Raw genomic sequence first — 7,087 nt, 5'->3', positions numbered from 1 at the left:
TTCTTCGGACATTTCGGCGGAGTATCGAGGAGAACTTCGACTGATCTGAACCCATGGAACTGAACTAATCTTGGACAGCACCTCCACTTGATTGTAGGAGAATATGACTGGCTTGGACGGATTGAATTGGACAGAGCTTCCGCGTCACAATCGTAGAGAATCGCCGATTGGACGGAACTGGCCTTCTCGGTGGAGTATCGGTCTTCAGAACTCAGCTACACTTTCTTTCTCTCTCTCTCTCTAACCACGTTGACTTGCTTCCCATCTGAATTGATCTTCATTGGTTGATCTTCAGTTGGCCAGAACCTTCCCTAGGCGCTGACTTGAAATCAGTAGAGAAACTGATCTCGAAAACTCTCTAAAACTCTCGAAATAGCTCAGAACCTCTTACTTTCTTTTTACTTCTTTCTCTCTCTCTACCCACTTTTTTAACTGCTTTTGAAAGGTATGGATGAATGAAATGAGAAGGGTCGTGGTCTTTATATAGGAGACACCAGCCAATCAGCTTCAGGTTGGTGGCAGCCCGTGTGTCGCTCCGCATGGCTCCGGACGCATGCACGGCGACACCTCGTGCTCCACATGGCTGGCTGCATGTCCAGGACACATGCAGGACGCCACCACTCCTCCCAGATGTCAGGCTGCATGACTGGAGCTCATGCAAGGCGCCACACATCCTCACACATGTCGATCAGCATGCTTCGGTTCCATGCGTCGCGACATCTCGTGCTTGGCGATCCACCTCGTGCTTCTACATGTCAAGCTGCATGTGCAGCTTCCATGCACGGTGACACCTCGAGCTTCTCTTGACACTCAGCTGGTTAGACAGTTGCCACCACGTTCTTATCCCTTCTGATCAAGCCACCTCGAGCTTCTCGGTTCCTTTGCGCGATTTCGACCCTTCTTGTGAATTCTGACCCGCGATCAATCCCGAATATTTTTCCGCTCCCATTCTGATTCTCTGAATATTTTTAATAAACTACAGATGATGTTTGATATCCTTTAAAAATATTTCCCGAGCCTCCGGCTTCCTCAAAGAATTTCGTAATACCGAAATTAGGGTTTTGCCCAACTTCGGGTTTTCCCGTCGTGCTTCAATCCAGTCGTGCTTTCCCGTCCTGCTTAATTCCCGTCCTGCTTCCGACTTATAATATCTTCAGAATAATATTTTTACTGATACGAAGATATTCCGAGAAAACTTCGCGATGAAGAAACGTCAATCTTCAAAAACGTCGAGCTTCTAAACCGTCGTGCTTCAAAAATGTGATTCTTCCAAAACTGCCGTCTAATCAATCTAAGACATTTCTAACAATGTAGAGCAGCTTATCTCAACTCATGCTTCACTCACGATTCATTCTTCGACCTTCTCGTACTTCAAAATTTCCCGATCGATCTGTATTGCCCGCGACTCAACCAGAAAGTTGATTCTCGACCAATCTTCTATTTTCCTCGATCCATGTTAAGTCTAAGTGATCAAAACTTACATTCCTTCAATTGCTTTGATTCCCAAAAGCTCGGCTCTGGATTATGACTTTTCTCTCCGACCATTTTATCCCAAAGGGCGGGGTTATCAACACCGACTGTCCATGTTAATCAGTAATCAGATCCCGAAGGCCAACACAATAGGATCAAAATCCATGATGTTATCCATGCTAAATGTTATACAGAGCGTAGCTTGCTTTGAAGCACTCTAATTTATTCAAAGTAACAGCGCCGGAGGCACGACCCGGCCAGTTAGTTAAGGGCCAGGAGCGATCGCCGACAGAAGAGACAAGCGAACGGTGCTACCGAAGGCGGACCGGGCGACCCATCCCAAGGTTCAATACGAGCTTTTTAACGCAACACTTAAATATTGTTAGAAATATGAGAGAAGTGTTGCTGTGAAAGTTGTGTCTTTCTCATTAGCTCACACTATCAATATATAGTGAGGTTCATTAGGGTTTACAGCAAGGAGAGAATCTACACATTTAATACATATTGACCACAAAGATAGACTTGGTCAAAGCTCATAAATGCTCCGGTTGAATGAGTCTTCATCTTGACTAGTCTCGGACGGATGTAGACGGACCGGAGACGGATGTAGACGGACCGGATAGTCTGGTCGGATGTAAACCTCCTTGATGGTTAATGGCAATCCACATATCCATTCATGGATTTATAACACCCCCTTGGATGCCATAACCATATCGGGCTTGTAATGTGCTAACGTTGCCTCATTAAAACCTCTCCCGGAAAACCCAAAACCCAATGTGGTAAAAAGGGAAACCAAGGAAAGGAAAAAAGAGTACAACACACATTACTCCCCCTGATTTGGACATCACTGAAGGTCCTTGAGTCTTCGCATGCCAATCTGCTGCGTGAGCTTCCTGAATGTGCTGGTGGGAAGTGACTTGGTGAAGAGGTCGGCTGAGTTCTCACTTGACCGGATTTGAGTGACGTTGACCTCCTTGGCTTTCTGCAACTCATGTGTGAAGAAGAACTTGGGTAGTACATGTTTGGTTCGGTCACCTTTGATATACCCATCTTTGAGTTGAGCAATGCAGGCTGCATTATCCTCATATATGATGGTCGGACCATTGTCCTCGACCATTCCACTATCTGATCGGATGTGTTGGGTCATAGACCTCAACCATACACACTCACGACTTGCCTCATGCATGGCTAAGATTTCTGAGTGATTAGATGATGTGGCTGCTATAGTTTGTTTCATGGAACGCCATGATATTGCAGTACCACCATGAGTGAACACATAACCGGTTTGGGACCGAGCATGGTGTGGATCAGATAAGTAGCCTGCATCAGCAAAGCCTACTAAACCATCTTTGGTTTCATTGGTATAAAATAGACCCAAATCCTTAGTTCCTTGAAGGTAACGTAGGATATGTTTAATTCCATTCCAGTGCCTTTGGGTCGGACATGAACTAAAACGGGCTAGGAGACTCACGGCAAAACATATATCTGGTCTAGTGTGGCTAGCCAAATACAGTAACGCTCCTATGGCACTGAGGTAAGGCACTTCAGGACCCAGGACATTCTCATCATCCTCCTTAGGACGGAATGGGTCAGTGTCCACTCCAAGGGACCTCACGACCATTGGGCTGGTCAATGGGTGAGCCTGGTCCATGTTAAATCTCTTGAGTACTTTTCTGTATATGCCTTTTGATGCACAAGGATTCCTCCTTTTATGTACTCAAGTTGTAACCCCAAACAGACTTTAGTTTTACCTAGGTCTTTCATTTCAAACTCTTTCTTGAGATATTCAACTGTTTGGGCGATTTCCCCAGGGGTTCCAATGATGTTCAAATCATCAACATACACTGCTATGATAACAAATCCTTTGTTTGCAAACTTCTTTATAAAGATACATGGACTGATAGGGTCGTTCTTATAGCCAACTTTGGCAAGGTATTCGCTTAAGCGATTATACCACATTCGACCACTTTGCTTAAGTCCATATAAGGATTTGTTCAGCCTTATGCAGTGTTCTTCTCGAGAACCTTTATTAGCTTTAAGCTCAACACCCTCTGGTAATCTCATATATATTTCATTATCCAGTGGACCATAAAGGTATGCGGTTACAACATCCATTAACCGCATATCCAAATTTTCTTTGATGGCCAGACTTATTAAAAATCGAAATGTAGTTGCATCCACCACAGGGGGGAGTATGTCTCCTCATAATCGATGCCTGGTATTTGTGAGAATCCTTGTGCTACAAGCCGTGCTTTGTATCTTACAATTTCACCATGTTCATTTCTCTTCCTCACAAATACCCACTTATATCCCACTGGTTTAACATTATAAGGTGTCCGGATAATCGATCCAAAGACATTCCTTTTCTTAAATGATTCTAACTCCACGTTTATGGCTTCTTTCCATTTGAGCCAATCTGATCTTTGAGTGCACTCTAGTATAGACGTGGGTTCATGATCCTCATCTAAGTCCATCACATCAAGGGCTACTTGGTATGCAAATATATCATTGATGTCGACATCTTTCCGGTTCCATCTTGTCCCAGACATTAAATAATTAATTGAGATCTCATCATTAGCACCTTCAGTACCATGAGGCTCGGCGTCCCGAGTCTCATTGGTTGGTACCTTAGGCATGGCCATTTCGGCCTTGTCTGGACAATCTATGACCTCGGTTTCTTTTGCACCTTTCTTTAGTTTCCGAGGTCTTTTATCTTTGGAACCAATTGGTCTACCACGCTTAAGACGTGCTTTAGACTCTGTAGCCACTTGATTGTGTCCATCTTGGACATCAATACTTATTGGTGCATTACAAGCTGGTATATAGGACTTAGTCACTCTTTTCGGGTCAGCAAAGGAATCAGGCAATTGATTAGCTAGCTTTTGCATATGAATTATTTTCTGGACTTCTAAATCACATGATTGAGTCCGAGGATCTTGCCATGATAAGGATGTTTGATTCCATACAATTTCTTTGCCCAGCTTGTTATTTTCTCCCCCTAATGTTGGGTACTCTGATTCATCAAAATGACAATCAGCATATCTGGCCTTAAATAAATCTCCAGTAGTAGGCTCAAGATATTTAATAATGGTTGGAGAATCAAAACCAACATATATTCCCATCCTCCTTTGAGGTCCCATTTTTTTTCTGTGGTGGTGCAATAGGGACGTACACAGAACATCCAAATGTTTTGATATGGGATACGTCTGGCTCATGACCCGAGAGTAATTGGGATGGAGAATATTTATGTTCACTGGATGGCCTTATGCGTATTAATTCAGCAGCATGTAATACCGCATGTCCCCAAGCTGATACTGGTAGCTTCGACCTCATGAGTAATGGTCGAGCAATCAACTGGATTCTTTTAATGAAGGATTCGGCCAATCCGTTCTGTGTATGTACATGTGCCACGGAGTGTTCCACACTTACCCCCATGGACATACAGTAATCATTAAAAGCTTGGGAACTGAATTCACTTGCATTGTCAAGACGTATAGTCTTTAGTGGAAAATCTGGAAAATGGGCTCGCAGTCTTATGATCTGTGCCAATAGTCTTGCCAATGCTAAGTTTCTAGATGATAATAGACAAACATGCGACCATCTGGTCGATGCGTCAATGAGGACCATAAAATATCGAAATGTCCCACAAGGTGGGTGTATTGGTCCACATATATCACCATGTATTCTTTCCAGAAAGTTTAATGTTTCCTTACTCACCTTTCCAGGTGATGGCCTTATTATTAATTTCCTTGTGAGCATGGAATACATGTAATGCTCATAGGGATAGTTATCCTATCTTTCAAGGAATGGCCAGTTGAGCTCGAGATTATTTTGCGCATCATGGATCTGCCAGGATGGCCAAGCCTTTCATGCCATTGTTTAAAGGCTTCTCTGAACTCATTAGGAATTGAAGTGTTAGCCTCACTCGATTTTATATTGGCACAATAGAGGCCTATTGATATAGCAGGGATAGTCTCTAGGACTTTCTTATGGCCTTGGGCATTTTCATAAATCAAGAGGAATTCTTTCTTTCCCTCGCCCCTAGTTTCAACATGTAGATCATTCATGCGAATGTCTTTGAAACTTAACAGATTTCTCTTTGATTTAGGAGAATATAATGCATTAGAAATTTCTAAATGCGTGCCTTTAGGCATCACTAAGTGAGCCGGGCCATGGCCTTCAATAAGGCTGCCGGTCTGCTATAGTATTGATTTTGGCACTCTTTAAAATGAGGTTAACAAAATATCTTTTGTCTTTTAATATAGTGTGACTTGATCCACTATCCACTACTAGCTGGTTCTTGTCTTCTTTCATTTCTGAAAATAGACAAGAGTCAACACCTTAGATATTACTTTAAGGTTTAAAGTATGTTTTAATGGCTTTGTTAAGGCATATATAAAGTAAAAACTTTATTTCATAAATAGAATTGCCGAAGTCATAGAACGCAAGACATAAAGCCAAATCAAGAATTCAAAATGCAAAGACAAAAGCAATATGATATCGAAATCTTCATATTCAGCCACTTGTAAGGAGGTCTGAAGTCTCAAAGTCCTCATGATCATCTTTGTCATGGGCTTGATCATCCTCATGGTCCAGATCATTCTCATCATCATAATGGACCAAATTTGCCTCAGAGTTCTTGCCCTTTATGCTCTCCTGGTAGAGCTTAACAAGGTGTTGGGGAGTTTTGCATTTATTAGCCCAATGATTGGTCATCCCACAACGATAGCAAGCAGATTTGGTCGAGCTCGAGCCATGGGTTTTGAAGTCGGACTTATACCCACGGTTAGCTTGATGACCTCGGCTATAGCCTCGGCCTCGGCTGCGACCAAGATGGTCTCGTGGTTGAAATCCACGGCCACGTGGTTGAAACCCACGGTTACGACCTTGCCATCTACCACGGCCTCTCATGCGACCACGGTATGACTCTCTTGGAGTCTCATCTTTTGGCTCTACGGCCGCATGTGCCTCAGGCAATGCTTTAGCACCAGGAGGCCTTAGCTCACTGTTCATCATGAGCAACTCATTGTTTTGCTCAGCTAGCAACAAACAAGAGATTAAGGCAGCATAAGTGGAGAAACCTTTCTCTCGGTACTGTTGCTGAAGCACAACATTGCTGGTGTGGAATGTGGAGAATGTTTTCTCCAACATATCAGCATCAGTAATAGTCTCACCACAAAGTTTCAACTTTGAGACTATTTTGAACAAAGCCGAGTTATACTCTTCCACAGACTTATAGTCTTGGATTCTCAGGTTTCTCCAATCATAAAGGGCTTTTGGCAATATCACAGTTTTCTGATGATTAAATCTGGTTTTCAACTCTGTCCAAAGTTCCAGAGGATTCTCAATTGTGAGATACTGGTCCTTGAGACCTTCAGCAAGGTGATGGCGAATGACAACAATTGCCTTGTAATTATCCTTGTCTGATGGCTCAGTGCCTTCAGTGATAGTATCACCAAGGTTTCTGGACCTTAAGAGGATTTTGGTATCAAGCTCCCATTGGAGGTAATTATCTCCGGAGAGATTGAGGGAAGCATATTCAAGGTTGTTGATTTTCGACATCTGAATCAAATATCCATAAAGGAGTAAGGATTCATAATATAATTCAGGATTTGAA

The sequence above is a fragment of the Brassica napus genome, unplaced genomic scaffold (genome assembly GCF_020379485.1).
Source record: "Brassica napus cultivar Da-Ae unplaced genomic scaffold, Da-Ae ScsIHWf_709;HRSCAF=1031, whole genome shotgun sequence".
NCBI classification, from domain to species: Eukaryota; Viridiplantae; Streptophyta; class Magnoliopsida; order Brassicales; family Brassicaceae; genus Brassica; species Brassica napus.
Note: the sequence above shows the minus strand (reverse complement) of the source record.